This window comes from Coregonus lavaretus (genome assembly GCF_964263955.1).
Source record: "Coregonus lavaretus genome assembly, chromosome: 2".
In the NCBI taxonomy this organism is placed as follows: domain Eukaryota; kingdom Metazoa; phylum Chordata; class Actinopteri; order Salmoniformes; family Salmonidae; genus Coregonus; species Coregonus lavaretus.
The window spans coordinates 5,472,424-5,488,810 of record NC_139989.1 but is presented as its reverse complement, the minus strand read 5'-3'; the positions used below and the strand labels follow the sequence as shown (position 1 = coordinate 5,488,810).

The following is a 16,387-nucleotide window of genomic DNA, read 5'->3' as shown; positions in this document are numbered from 1 at the left end:
ACCGCCGGAGGAGAAGAGGTATTCGGAGTGGACTCCCAGTCCGACTCAGGAGACGCGCACACCACCCACCGCTTCCAAGTATATTACTTGTTAATGTTCAGTCTCTGGATAATAAAGTTGACGAGCTCATGGCGAGGACCTCCTTCCAGAGAGACATCAGGGATTGTAACACACTCTGTTTCACGGAAACATGGCTCTCTCTGGATATACTGTCTGAGTCCGTACAGCCAGTTGGGTTCTCAGTTCATTGCGCAGACAGAAATAAAGATCTCTCTGGGAAGAAGGCCGGGGGGGGTATATTTCATGATTTACTACTCATGGTGTGATTGTGAAAACATACAGAAACTCAAGTCCTTTTGTTCACCCGACCTAGAATACCATAATCAAATGCCGACCATATTACCTCCCAAGAGAATTCTCTTCGGTTATAGTCACAGCCATGTATATTCCCACTCAAGCCGATACCACGACTCTGTGCAAACTGGAAACCACATATCCTGAGGCCGCATTTATTGTAGCCGGGGATTTTAACAAAGCTAATCTGAGGAAAACACTACCGAAGTTCTACCAACACATTGACTGTAGCACTCGCTCTGAGAAAACACTGGACCACTGCTACTCAACTTCTCAAAATGCCTACAAGGCAAATCTGATCACGACTCCATTTTGCTCCTCCCTTCCTATAGGCAGAAACTCAAACAGGAAGTACCTGTGCTACGGACTATTCAACACTGGTCTGACCAATTGGAATCCATGCTTCAAGATTGTTTTGATCACGCGGACTGAGATATGTTCTGGGTAGCCTCTGAGAATAATATCGACGAATACGGTGACTGAGTTTATCAGGAAATGTATAGGAGATGTTGTACCCACTGTGACTATTAAAACCTACCCAAACCAGAAACCGTGGATAGATGGCAGCATTCGCACAAAACTGAAAGCGCAAACCACCGCATTTAACCATGGCAAGGTGACTGGGAATATGACCGAATACAAACAGTGTAGTTATTCCCTCCATAAGGCAATCAAACAGGCAAAACGTCAGTACGGAGACAAAGTGGAGTAGCAATTCAACGGCTCAGACACGAGACGTATGTGGCAGGGTCTACAGACAATGACGGACTACAAAGGGACAACCAGTCTTGCTTACGAATAAGCTAAAACACCTTTTTCGCCCACTTTGAGGATAACACAGTGCCACCGACATGGCCAGCTACCAAGGACTGTGGGCTCTCCTTCTCTGTGGCTGACGCGAGTAAGACATTTAAGCGTGTTAACCCTCAAAAGGCTGCCCCCCCAGACGGCATCCCTAGCTGTGTCCTCAGAGCATGCGCAGACCAGTTGGCTGGTATCATGGCTCAGGCTAAAACCCAGATGCAGACACAGGAGGCAGATAGTACGAGTCTCAGAGTTTATTACTGAACAAGGGGCAGGCAAAAGGTAAGTCAAGGCAGGCAAAGAGTCGTAATCCAAATCAGAGTCAGACAGGTACAGGACGGCAGGCAGGATCAGAGTCAGGACAGGCAGAAAGGTCAAAACTGGGAAGACTAGGAAAAACTAGAGCACTGGGAACACGCTGGTAGGACTTGACGGGACAAGACGAACTGGCAACAGACAAACAGAAAACGCAGGTATAAATACACAGGGGATAATTGGGGAAAATGGGAGACACCTGGTGGGGGTGGAGACAAGCACAAAGACAGGTGAAACAGATCAGGGTGTGACAGGCTGGAGTGTTTACGGACATATTCAATCTCTCCCTATCCCAGTCTGCTGTCCCCACATGCTTCAGGATGTCCACCATTGTTCCTGTACCCAAGAAAGCAAAGGTAACTGAACTAAATGACTATCGCCCGTAGCACTCACTTCTGTCATCATGAAGTGCTTTGAGACTAGTCAAGGATCATATCACCACTACCTTACCTGACACCCTAGACCCACTTCAATTTGCTTACCGCCCCAATAGATCCACAGACGATGCAATCACCATCGCACTGCACACTGCCCTATCCCATCTGGACAAGATGAATACCTATGTAAGAATGCTGTTCATTGACTATAGCTCAGCATTCAACACCATAGTACCCTCCAAGCTCATCATTAAGCTCGGGGTCCTGGGTCTGAAAAACGCTCTGTGCAACTGGGTCCTGGACTTCCTGACAGGTCTCCCCCAGGTGGTGAAGGTAGGAAACAACACCTCCACTTCAATAAAATGTTATTTGATTTATAGTAGGCTCACTGTGTGTTTTATTATTGGAAACATCTCACACAATACTGTACCTCTAGGTGCCCTGCAACCCTCAATTCAATAAAATGTTAAAGCTTCCTCACTCATAGGCATTATGAAGCTGTGGTACACCTATCGGTTTTCCAGGTTTTATGAGGTTATATCCACAAAAATGAACTTGATATTGTCCATGGCGTGCTGGACATTGCACAAGCCGTGCACGGCATTCTCAAAGATGCTCTTGGCAAACTGTGCACGCAGAGAGTTGGATTTGGCTTGCTTGGCCTGTTCAGGATCGGCAGGCCCCATCATCTCTCTCCATTCTGCGATAGCATTTTATTTTCTCAGGATCATCATGATGGATGGACCTCTACAAAAGACACATCAATTCATCCGTTAAAGCTGATGTTGTGTTAAGACCAGGGTTGGGGTCAATTCCATTTCAATTCGAACAATTCAGGAAGTTAATCGAAATTCAAATTTCTCATTTAAAATAAATGTCACTTTTAAATTATTTAATAAGAATTTCAATTAATCTCCTGAAATGGAATAGATCCCAACCTTGGTCAAGACTGAACAGCTTCATTCTAGCAATTAAACCATAAACTCAAATGATTGTGGTTCATGTCACCGTGACATGTAGTCAAACAGGTGATTGAAGAAGTCCTTCCCATTGTGATCTTTGTAGAACTCCTCTGCCATCTCTCGTGTCAGCTTTGTATCTTTCACTTGTGAAATGCTAAACCCAGCCTCTTTAATTCGATTCATAATGGTATCTAAAATAAAGATAAAAAAACACCATTTTCATTGACATTCAATGTCATTACAGAAACAATACTTTCTCTTTAAAACAACCATTTGTAAGTTTATCTGTTGTAGAGGAACTTCAAATACATTCAAAGTGAAATAATCTGCAACAACCATCTATCCATAATGATAAATAACCATTAAGTCAGGACAGAGACCCAGGTACTGTACCTTTGTGTTCTTGTGTAGATTCAGGTTTGATCACAGCCAGTGTGTGCGCAGAGCCTCATCGGGAGTGGAGCTGCCATGAAGCTGGTTGATGGTCACATTGTCGATGGCAAACTGGGCTCGCAGACTAGGAATGAAGCACAATTACAGTGGCGAGATAAGTGAGATGGTTAATTTAACATACATAAATAATATGAAATGAACTATGACTATCCAAATGAAGTGTTCCCCAGTTGTTACCTTTCAGGGGATGTATCTTTGTACTTCAAAATAAGCTAATTTGAAAGATTTTACAAAAACAAACTAGATCATGTCAAACTGGCTAACATTCAGAAGTTTAAGAGAAAGAGATACAAGGAAATGTTAGATGATTTCTGGTACGTTTGATCTAACCCCTCAAGTCCGCCTGACGTGGTACCATCGTGCATTATGCATGTATAATGGTTCTTGGTCCTCTGTAGCTCATCTGGTAGAGCACGGCGCTTGTAACGCCAAGGTAGTGGGTTCGATCCCCGGGACCACCCATACACAAAAATGTATGCACGCATGACTGTAAGTCGCTTTGGATAAAAGCGTCTGCTAAATGGCATATTATTATATTATATTATACTCTACAAACTGCAGTGAGAATCCAAACTTTTTCTTTGGCTGGATGAGCTCAGCGTGTTCAGGATGTATGATGGCTCTCAATGATGTAGACTCTCTTTCACCCACATTATCTTCCTTGGACAGAATCAGGGCGTGGACAGGCCCACTAGACATGGCCTTCACAAACGCTGGCTAGAAGAAGAATAAAATCACTGTAGTCAGATTGTGTAAATTGTCAAGTATATTTTCTTTTTTCATTACTTATGTTTTTTTCTTCTTGTTGTTAAACTAAACCTTCTGCTCAAGGGTACCTGGATACAATTGGGTGATACAACTGTGTAAACTGAAGTCTCATTCTTGTCACAGGTGCAGCATAGTAAGAAGTAATGTTCTTTGTCTTGCTTTCATTCACCTCTCCAGCTTTCTACTTATAAAAAGCATGAATCTGCTCTTCATCCAATACCCTCTCCTCCTCTGCTACAATTGAAAAACCAGCATCTATGTACAAACAACACATTTGTGATTTACATGCGGCCATTATATAATTATTCAAGTCAAATGCAATAACATGAACAGGAGATATTGTAAGAATTCAATGTGAAGCACTAAGAGGTAACCACCTTACTTTTTGTATGATTCCTTCCACTTGACCTCCTGCTACAGCATCTGGCTTTATGATGGCCACATGGTATGTACCATGATCTAATAATTACACACAGAAAATACTTCCTCAAATCCCCACCATTCAAACATACCCAAACCATGTCATATCATGAAAAGCTCAAAACTCTAATATGTCCGTAAAGTAAGGAGACCGATGTAGCAGCATTCAAGCAGTGAAATTGGTGACATAGGCCTACCTTTAATTTCTATGTTGTCATTTTGACTGGCTGGAGGGAGGCTTCTTTCTTGCTTGATGGTAGTCCACTAAGAAAAGTCCTTGGACCTATTTGAAAGTTTGGTGGTGGGTACAAAATGCAAATCACTATACCAGACTGCATACCCCTTACTGCTGACAATGTTAGGAACCACTTACTTCAGGTACAGTACATATTTTGAACCCAGTTTTTGCTTCTTCTTCTCTTGATCCACCAGTTCGAACACAGTTTTTTGTAGAAGAGGCCCATTGACTCCTCTTAATATTGACACGTGTGTACCACCCTGAAACAGCAGAGCAGGCCACAAAGCCAAATGAAAGGTTTACTCTGTGCACAAATGTCAAAATAGCATGTCACTAACAAACATCAGGACATTTTTTGACATTTCTCATGGTTATGACACGGTTATGACAGGTGTCCTAACACAGCCTAAGTGGGTAAGTGACATGTCATATGTCATAACACCTGTCAAACTGTTCCGATGCACGAAAAATGACACTGTCTGTAACTTGACTCTCAGTGATATAAGATCATGACATTATGACATGACAATATTATGATGCTGTTATACAGCACAATACTTACAGAGTAGAAAAAGAAGACCGGTTAACATTTCCCTTTAAGTGAACAGTCGGCCTCCCCCTGAAAGTGAGTTAAACAGGACACTTACTACAATTTACTGCAGTTTCCTTTTCGAAAAGGGTATTGATCTCCAGAGGCCCACACGGAAGTTGTGTTCTTTCATTGCACACCAAAGGGAAGAAAACACATGGAGGGACTTCCTGGAAACACCCTTTTTTCAGTTTTCTGTTGCAAAACTTTAACAAATATTTTCAGTTGTACAGTATGGCCAAATGAACACAACGCAGGTGTTGACAATAAACTCCAGCCTCGTCCCAGATCTATTTGTGATGTCTGGCAAAATGGCACTTAGATCTAGGTCCAGGCTACTGGTCTGGTACTTGGGTCTGGATCATGGACCGACCACACACAGGCAGGAATTATTTTGGGCTAGGGTTAGTTTTAATGCAGGGTTACCAATTGGGGTATCAAAAGTGCACCAGGATCAGAATCAGATGGTGACTGAAGCTGAAAAAGCCATTACCACTGTGAAGTGGAAACAGGTGATCTCCATATTCGCTCCCCAATTTTCTGAAGATGTTCTGAACAGTCTTGCATGACCCACACCTTCTCTGGTAGACATCTCTAATGACAAACATGGATATCAGCAGTGGGCAGAGCCCCACCTGTTTTGAGTTCCTGTTTTGCATTTTATTCTGGCATTAATACGTGTCACATATCAGTTTGTAAACAAATATATATAATCATTGAGTTAATAAAGCTGCATACAAACATGGTCTCTTTTTTGCTTTCTTGAGTAAGGCAGCACCAAAATGCAGGTGTTTCAGCCTAGCTCAGTGCTTTCTGTGGTGGTAGGGCAGCCAGCGGAAAATACGGAGCGTAGGGGTTGGTAATGTTCTCTAGTTGCGTCGTGATTGGCTCAGTGTTCTGTCACTCATCAACGCCAAATCTAAGGGTAGAGCTCGACAATTCAAGCCCCTTGGGTACTGCCATAAGAGTTACATTAGAAGTGCCCATCCAAGAAGGCTCAAGGTCATTGGCCACAGATAAAATTACATCAAATCACGTTCTATCTACAGTAGCTTTGATTGGACTGGTCATGTCAACATCATACTTTCAAAATCTTAGCTAGCAGTCATCATCATGAATCAAGTCGACAATCTACTGGCAAATCCTTTTTAATCCTTGTCATATGAAGAGAAATTATAGGTAAATCATATAGGTGCTCATTGGCCATAAACATTACACAACAAGTTTGAAATCGCAAATTCAACAATGAGTGGTTTGGAAGGAATCAGTGGCTAACTGCAAGCATTGCAAAGCAATCACTAGCCTGCTATTCAGTGGAGTGGCTGTGTGTGTCACGATCATCGGGAACATAGGACCAATGCGCAGCGTTATTTGCGAACATATTTATTATAGATAATGATCACACAAACAAAACGAAAACGTGACGTCCCTGGTTACATACACAAACCAACACGGAACAAGATAATAAAAAAATAAAATAAAAAAAGTGCCATTTAGCAGACGCTTTTATCCAAAGCGACTTACAGTCATGCGTGCATACATTTTTTTATTTTTTTTGTGTATGGGTGGTCCCGGGGATCGAACCCACTACCTTGGCGTTACAAGCGCCGTGCTCTACCAGCTGAGCTACAGAGGACCACAACCACTGTGGGAAAACAGCCTGTCTAAATATGGTTCCCAATCAGAGACAACCAGCAACAGCTGACACTCGTTGCCTCTGATTGAGAACCACTCTGGCCAACATAGAAATACAACAACTAGAATACACAAAGGAAACTCACACCCTGGCTCAACATACAAGTGTCCCCAGAGCCAGGGCGTGACAGTACCCCCCCCTAAAGGCGCGGACTCCGACCGCGCCAACCAAATACCACAGGGGAGGGACCGGGTGGGCACTCCGCCTTGGCAGCGGATCCGGCTCCGGGCATGATCCCCACTCCCTCTCTAACCCCCCAAAGTACCCCTGGTCCGGTCTGGCCCTGCTGACCGGAGCTGAACTGAACACTGGTGGAGCGGATTGCTCTAGCTCCGGCATGGAGCAACTGACCGGTGCCGGACCAGGCACCGGTGGAACAGGCACGGGCCGTGCCAGACTGACGACGCACACCACTGGCTTGGTGTGGGGAGCAGGAACGGACCGGACCGGGCTGGCGACGCTCACCATTGACTTGGTGCGGGGAGCAGGAGCGGGCCGGACCGGGCTGGCGACGCTCACCATAGGCTTGGTGCGGGGAGCAGGAGCGGGCCGGACCGTGCTGGCGACGTGCACCATTGACTTGGTGCGGGGAGCAGGAGCGGGCCGGACCGGGCTGGCGACGCGCACCATTGGCCTGGTGCGGGGAGCAGGAACAGGCCGGGCCGGGCTGGCGACGCGCACCAGAGGCTTGGTGCGGGGAGCAGGAACAGGCCGGGCCGGGCTGGCGACGCGCACCATTGGCTTGGTGCGGGGAGCAGGAACAGGCCGGGCCGGGCCGGCGACGCGCACCATAGGCTTGGTGCGGGGAGCAGGAACAGGCCGGGCCGGGCTGGCGATGCGCACCATTGGCTTGGTGCGGGGAGCAGGAACAGGCCGGGCCGGGCTGGCGACGCGCACCATTGGCTTGGTGCAAGGGACAGGAACAGACCGGACCGTACTGGGGACACACACCACTGGCCCTACGCAGGGATCAGGAACGGGCCGGACCGGACTGGTAACACACCCCAGTACCTCTCGCCGTGCCTCTACACCTTCCTTCCCCTTTTTGACCAGTGGCCCCCGTAACCTGGCGGCCTCCTCTGCCAACCCGCTGGGCCGCTCTATCGCGGTCTCCTGCTGCCCCGTCGTCCACGGCGTGAGCCCCCCCCTAAAAAATTTCTGGGAGTCTCTCCTCCCCGTGGACCAGGCCTCCATAGTTCTCGCCCAACTCGCGCTCTTCTGCTTCCAAGTCAAGCCCCTCTCTTGCTCACACGGCTTGACCCAGTCGAGGAGGCGCTGGATATCTGCTAGAGATTTCCCTGGCGATGGCTCCTGGACCCGCTGCTTGGTCCAGTTCTGGTGGGATCTTCTGTCATGATCATCGGGAACAGAGGACCAATGCGCAGCGTTATTTGCGAACATATTTATTATAGATAATGATCACATGAACAAAACAACAAAACGTGACGTCCCTGGTTACATACACAAACCAACACGGAACAAGATCCCACAACCACTGTGGGAAAACAGCCTGTCTAAATATGGTTCCCAATCAGAGACAACCAGCAACAGCTGACACTCGTTGCCTCTGATTGAGAACCACTCTGGCCAACATAGAAATACAACAACTAGAATACACAAAGGAAACTCACACCCTGGCTCAACATACAAGTGTCCCCAGAGCCAGGGCGTGACAGTGTGGTCCCATGTCTGGGTTTAAGGGTCTATTTTCCAAGCTTAAAATGATAAACATTCAACATTGGCCATGCTGTCAATCCAGCATGATTTCTGCCACGCTCAAAACAACTGTTAACTCCGAACTGGGAAATCTGACTTCAGTGATTTCAAGACAACTGGGAACTCGGGGAAAAAACAAGCTCCGACTGGGAAAATACGTTATGAGCGGTCATCCAACTCGGAATTGTAAGTCGGGAACTCGGGCCTCTTTCTAGAGCTACTACCTGAAGATCACTGACGTCATCATGATTCTACCTTGGTTTTTTCAGAGTTCCCAGTTGTCTTGAAAGCACCATAAATCCAGAGAATGCCAGACTTTGATGACAGAATCTGCCCACGAAGGACCGCCGCGCCACCTCCCTTTTCAAGTGAGCACAGCACAACAAGGTGAGTCCAAAAATCTATTTTATACTGCTGCATAAATGTAATATGCCAGGGAGATATGTATACCGTAGCTAAGAAGGTAATACTAAGTGTATGTTGTGTAGTAAGCTATTAGTAGCCCATGTGCATCACCCTAATAATTTGGGCTATTTAACCCTCTTAATTTCGCCTACTGTTCTGACTTGGTGGTACACATGTAGCCTATAACCTGTTTTAGAGAAATGTAATCATTGAATATTGTAAGAGCTTTCATTGTCTGCTTATATGACCCCATTATTTATCCTACGGTTCTGACTTGGTGTACAGGGAGAACACTGTAAGAACGGCCCATGTTCTGAATTCTGTCGCTGTACATTTCAAAAGTGCTGAACAAATATTATATTGACTACGTCCGTCCTAGCTTTGTCATTAATTCCTTAACCAAAATTATGGATTGCCTCTTATCCACTTGTCATCCTCTTATGCCATAGTTTGTACATCTCAATTGTCAGTAGAAACCCCATTTGTTTAAGCAAGTCAGCCATATCAGCTATGTTTTCTTTTAAAGGCAGTAAATTAGGCTGAATTAACTGTTTCGCTGCCAGACAAGGTTCCGCTGATAGCCAGGTGTAGCAGTGGTAAGGTTTTGGGACTGCTGTAAGGACTCTGCTGTTGGGACAGCTTTATGTAGGCCCTAACAGTTTGTGGTCACCGTTTGTCATCGTTATAGTGCAATTAATGTATTGTTTAGTGTTGTGTTGTGGCTTTGCTGGCATGCATCCCAATTTCTTTTGTTTTTGTTTGCCCCACCAAGATTTACATGCTAAAATCGGCACTGATTATCAGCATATTAATCCTCACATTTAAAAGTAACATCAAAACTACAGCAGCCTGATAGCTTCTTCGTTCATAATCTGGCTGAGCATGACCACTCATTAGAGCAAACAAATTAACGTTAGTCCCGCTCATATTTGCAAGCTAGCTAGCTACATTATTTCACCATCTGTGACAACCTTTGAAAGCTGCCTAAGTTACCAAGAAGTCCTGGGGCTGACAATGCTTCCTCCCATTGCTCTTCTGTAAAATGTTAAAATGGACAATGTAGACACATTTTGTACTTCAAAGAATGACTAACATTACTGCTGCAGCTAGCTAGAACAACAAGAAATGTGTTGGGAGTTAGTTAGCTACAGTAGCTAGTTAGCTAGCTATGTAGACTAACCTTACCTGAATCTGGACTTTTTCCTTGACACGGCGCACGGCGCTTGTAACGCCAAGGTAGTGGGTTCGATCCCCGGGACCACCCATACACAAATGTATGCACGCATGACTGTAAGTCGCTTTGGATAAAAGCGTCTGCTAAATGGCATATTATTATATTATTATTATATTACATATTCTAGCTGTAAATAGCTACGTAAAAAATGTAAATACATATTTAGCTAGCTAGCTACTGTTAACTAGCTATTCTCCTTCCTGTTTTTTTGTTTTCAAACTTGTGAAAAAATATAATCTGTGACCGTTACAGTAGCTACTTTGCTATGATACATTCAAATGTAGCACGGAAGTAAGACTCATTCCCAATGTCCTTTATTAGTTCCTCATGCACTGCAGGCCCTATAACTGCATTTATGAGCGCTGTGCATTTTGTTCTGTGCTATTGATTCCTTACTTTGCAATGTCTTCAACAACACATCCCAGGTGATCGATCTACAGTTGCAATTCTGGAATGGCATGCAATATGTGCAGCCATCTGTAACTCTGATCGTTTAACAGTGTTATTCTCTCTTACAAATGTAGTTCCTGTCTAAAACAATGAGAATGAAATTTGAGCAGCGTTTCTTTTGTGTTTCTTCGTTTGTGCATGAGAAATAAGATTGCCGTGGTACGCTTGCATTTCTGATTTGCAATACCTACTGTAAACTTTTCTGTAATCTCCTACGATGCTCTTAATCCATTCCATTATTCCCCATTCTCTTTCCCAGTCTTTGCAATATTTTCGCCCATATTTTGCCCATTTGCATGGCATTCTGACAGTAGAATCATGTCTAGCCAGTAAACTAGCGTGTCAAATCGGTTGGTTCCTCTGTCCTCACCTCTGCACGTTGCTCCCTCTCTCCTCTGACTTCAACTTTCTGGCCAATGTTAGCTAGCTAGCTACATAGCCAGAGAGAAAGCACATTGTTAGATTCTCTCTCCCTCTCTCTGAAACTGTTGGATGATTTTTCTCAGTTTCTCTCCCTTGATGTGTTGGCTGGAATGATTGGTAGGACTGGGTGTGGACAGATACAAAGAACCAACCAAAGAATAATTTTGAGGGGGGAGTATCTAGCTAGCTAGTTCTGCTGTTCGTTGTTGAATCTCACATCACTTGTCGTGCTGCTCTCCTGACTAACGTGACTCTGCTGAGCTGCCTGCTGCAGCAGAAGCGCTCTCTGTCTCAACAGTACAACACACACACACACACACACACACACACACACACACACACACACACACACACACACACACACACACACACACACAGTGGTGTAAAGTACTTCAGTAAAAATACTTGAAAGTACTACTTAAGTCGTTTTTGGGGGGCATATGTACTCTACTTTACTATTTATATTTTTGACAACTTTTACTTTTACTTGAATACATTCCTAAAGAAAATGATGTACTTTTTACTCCATATGTTTTCCCTGACACCTAAAAGTACTCGTTATATTTTGAATGCTTAGCAGGACAGGGGGGGTAGAAGGATTACTTTATCCTATCCCAGGTATTCCTTAAAGAGGTGGGGTTTCAAATGTCTCTGGAAGGTGGTGAGTGACTCCGCTGTCCTGGCGTCGTGAGGGAGCTTGTTCCACCATTGGGGTGCCAGAGCAGCAAACAGTTTAGACTGGGCTGAGCGGGAACTGTGCTTCCGCAGAGGTAGGGGAGCCAGCAGGCCAGAGGTGGATGAACGGAATGCCCTCGTTTGGGTGTAGGGACTGATCAGAGCCTGACGGTACGGAGGTGTCGTTCCCCTCACAGCTCCGTAGGCAAGCACCATGGTCTTGTAGCAGATGCAAGCTTCAACTGGAAGCCAGTGGAGTGTGCGGAGGAGCGGGGTGACGTGAGAGAACTTGGGAAGGTTGAACACCAAACGGGCTGCAGCATTCTGGATGAGTTGTAGGGGTTTAATGGCAGAGGCAGGGAGCCCAGCCAACAGCGAGTTGCAGTAATCCAGACGGGAGATGACAAGTGCCTGGATTAGGACCTGTGCCGCTTCCTGTGTAAGGCAGGGTCGTACTCTCCGAATGATGTAGTAGAGCATGAACCTACAGGATCGGGTCACCGCCTTGATGTTAGCGGAGAACGACAGGATGTTGTCCAGGGTCACGCCAAGGCTCTTCGCACTCTGGGAGGAGGACACAACGGAGTTGTCAACCGTGATGGCGAGATCATGGAACGGGCAGTCCTTCCCCGGGAGGAAGAGCAGCTCCGTCTTGCCAAGGTTCAGCTTGAGGTGGTGATCCATCATCCATACTGATATGTCTGCCAGACATGCAGAGATGCGATTCGCCACCTGGTTATCAGAAGGGGGAAAGGAGAAGATTAGTTGTGTGTCGTCTGCGTAGCAATGATATTAGAGGCCATGTGAGGATATGACAGAGCCAAGTGACTTGGTGTATAGCGAGAATAGGAGAGGGCCTAGAACTGAGCCCTGGGGGACACCAGTGGTGAGACAACGTGGTGCAGAGACAGTTTCTCGCCACGCCACTTGGTAGGAGCGACCGGTCAGGTAGGACGCAATCCAAGAGTGAGCCGCGCCGGAGATGCCCAGCTCGGAGAGGGTGGAGAGGAGGATCTGATGGTTCACAGTATCTAAGGCAGCAGACAGGTCTAGAAGGACAAGAGCAGAGGAGAGAGAGTTAGCTTTAACAGTGCGGAGAGCCTCTGTGACACAGAGAAGAGCAGTCTCAGTTGAATGACCAGTCTTGAAACCTGACTGGTTTGGATCAAGAAGGTTATTCTGAGAGAAATAGCAAGAGAGTTGGCTAAAGACGGCACGCTCAAGAGTTTTGGAGAGAAAAGAAAGAAGGGATACTGGTCTGTAGTTGTTGACATCAGGGATCGAGTGTTGGTTTTTTGAGAAGGGGTGCAACTCTCGCTCTCTTGAAGACGGAAGGGACATAGCCAGCGGTCAAGGATGAGTTGATCAGCGAGGTGAGGTAAGGGAGAAGGTCTCTGGAAATGGTCTGGAGAAGAGAGGAGGGGATAGGGTCAAGCGGGCAGGTTGTTGGGCGGCCGGCCATCACATGTCGCAAGATTTTATCTGGAGAGAGAGGGGAGAAAGAAGTCAAAGCATAGGGTAGGGCAGTGTGAGCAGGACCAGCAGTGTCATTTGACTTAACAAACGAGGATCGGATGTCGTCAACCTTCTTTTCAAAATGGTTGAAGAAGTCATCCACAGAGAGGGAGGGGGGGGGAGGGGGAGGAGGATTCAGCAGAGAGGAGAAGGTGGCAAAGAGCTTCCTAGGGTTAGAGGCAGATGCTTGGAATTTAGAGTGGTAGAAAGTGGCCTTAGCAGCAGAAACAGATGAAGAAAATGTAGAGAGGAGGGAGTGAAAAGATGCCAGGTCCGCAGGGAGTCTAGTTTTCCTCCATTTCCGCTCGGCTACCCGGAGCCCTGTTCTGTGAGCTCGCAATGAGTCATCAAGCCACGGAGCTGGAGGGGAGGACCGAGCCGGCCGGGAGGATAGGGGACATAGAGAGTCAAAGGATGCAGAAAGGGAGGAGAGGAGGGTTGAGGAGGCAGACTCAGGAGATTGGAGGGAGAAGGATTGAGCAGAGGGAAGAGATGATAGGATGGAAGAGGAGAGAGTAGCGGGAGAGAGCGAAGGTTGCGACGGAGCGTTACCATCTGAGTAGGGGCAGAGTGAGTAGTGTTGGAGGAGAGCGAGAGAGAAAAGGATACAAAGTAGTGGTCGGAGACATGGAGGGGAGTTGCAGTGAGATTAGTAGAAGAACAGCATCTAGTAAAGATGAGGTCAAGCGTATTGCCTGCCTTGTGAGTAGGGGGGGACGGTGAGAGGGTGAGGTCCCCCAGAAAAGAGGAGAGGAGTGGAAAGAAGGAGGCAGAGAGAAATGATTCAAATGTAGACGTAGGGAGGTTGAAGTCCCCCAGAACTGTGAGGGGTGAGCCATCCTCAGGAAAGGAACTTGTCAAGCTCATTGATGAACTCTCCAAGGGAACCTGGAGGGCGATAAATGACAAGGATGTTAAGCTTAAATGGGCTAGTGACTGTGACAGCATGGAATTCAAATGAGGAGATAGACAGATGGGTCAGGGGAAAAATAGAGAATGTCCACTTGGGAGAGATGAGGATTCCTGTGCCACCACCCCGCTGACCAGATGCTCTCGGGGTATGTGAGAACACATGGTCAGACGAGGAGAGAGCAGTAGGAGTAGCAGTGTTAATCACAAGGTCACCCTTCTTAATCACAAGGTCATTAGTTCTTTATACATCACACTTAACTTTAGAAGTAATGAATGTGTGTGGGTATGTGATGTGTTTTCTTTTTTTAAATCAATCTTTACAACAAAGTTATGTAAGGGCATTCATGGTTGATGCACTGTGAACCTCAAATGACATGGTAAAAGGCCTGGGTGGAAACAACCACAAAAGAAGCTGATTGGACAAAGGAGCCCTCTACTGCTCTCTATTCAAGTTCTAATCCACACTAAGTGCTTCTTCCACTTATTGCTCAGTCTTCTATTTGCTTATGAAGGAAACATCACGACTCAGGATATGACCCAGATGCAGACACAGGAGGCGGATAGTACAGTTCTCAGATCATTTATTATAAACACGGGGCAGGCAAAGGGCAGGTCGAGGACAGGCAGAGGTTTGTGATCAGGTCAGAATCAGGCAGGTCCGGGTCAGGGCAGGCAGAGGTTTGTAATTAGGTCAGAGTCAGGCAGGTACAGGACAGCAGGCAGGATCAGGGGCAGGCAGAATGGTCAGAACCGGGAAAAAGAACTTGAGCAACAAGAAGACAGGAAAGCACGCTGGTAAGACCTGACAAGACGAATTGGCAACAGACAAACAGAGAACACAGGTATAAATACACAGGGGATAATGGGGAAGATGGGCGACACCTGGAGGGGGGTGGAGACAAGCACAAAGACAGGTGAAACAGATCAGGGTGTGACAAGAAAGATACTATTGTGCTAATGGATGAGTGTGTCAATAATACAAACAGTCAGTAATTTTCATGAGTAACCTCACAATGTTGACAACTGATTTACAACAACACACATACAACTCATGGACAGAAATCAATTTTCATGACCGGTATGTTTGTGTGAGGGTGAGGCGAGACTCTCTCCATTTAAAGTTAGACTTTATTGAATAATAATTTAAAACTTAAAGTAGGGTGACCTTTCAGTCGCAACATGTTATGCTTGGAACAGATTTCAGAAGTGTGAGAACATGGTGAACAAAATCATGGTACAGTTACTCTATTCACTGTATCACAGTATTAATGCAAAGTCACCAAAACACTTAACCCGCATTATTTGTGACAGTAAACTGTGTCTTCATATGTTGAAGGCATGATGGTGACCCCAAAGGCACAATTCAGAGCAATATCTGATCAAAACAGTCCACACTTGCCCTCACTGTACATTCATTCATAAATTAATCGAAAGAGGTACACAGCAGTACAGTACTTAGTAAAAAGGTTGTATCATGCTGCTGGAGAGGTAATGACAGCTGTAGACCACGTGTACCGTAGACAGTAGACCACTGCCAAGAGACACAAAAAAACTTTCCCCCTCCTCAACCTCCCCACCACCCATAAGTCAGTGAAAGGGATGTCTCTGAGGAGGGCACCCATGCATCTCCTGCACAATAGCATCATCGTGCCTTAGGGGGGTGGATAATGAGATTAGTCGCTGGGGCCAAGCCTGCATCAGTCCAAAGGGGTCAATCGCTGGATTATCACTGCTCTTGCTAAGGACTTAGACAACACTATCCCATACACAACATTTTGTAGTACTCGTTGACTTTTTCTACACCTGACTTTTATTTTGGGAGTGGGGGATTATTAGGTGGAAAGTAAGAGTGGAAGACCTCATGTTTGCCTTTTTTGACGTTGCAAAGTTTTGGAATAAGAATTATGGTGCATGACTTTGTAGCCTGCATGGCCATGGGATTCTGACTGTCCCGGGTGCAGAGTGTTGAATGAGGGGTCTGGCTGGGAAGTGAGTGCAGGGGTGACCGGCGGACCGAAGGACGGGTGGGCTTTGTGCTCGCCTGCTGTGACAGGGTCTGCAGCTCTTGACCAGCAGCCCTC

The 16,387-nt window shown here is 46.1% G+C and overlaps 1 pseudogene across 1 annotated transcript; it reads right to left on the bottom strand.

Annotated features, from left to right (window-relative positions):
• Nucleotides 1-2,377: 2,377 nt before the first annotated feature.
• Nucleotides 2,378-5,803, bottom strand: LOC311099905 (thioredoxin domain-containing protein 6-like; annotated as a pseudogene). The gene is made up of 5 exons: nt 5,774-5,803; nt 3,840-3,982; nt 3,206-3,329; nt 2,859-3,003; nt 2,378-2,597 (listed from the first exon to the last, which is right to left on the bottom strand). The product of its transcript is annotated as a thioredoxin domain-containing protein 6-like (transcript).
• Nucleotides 5,804-16,387: the final 10,584 nt, after the last annotated feature.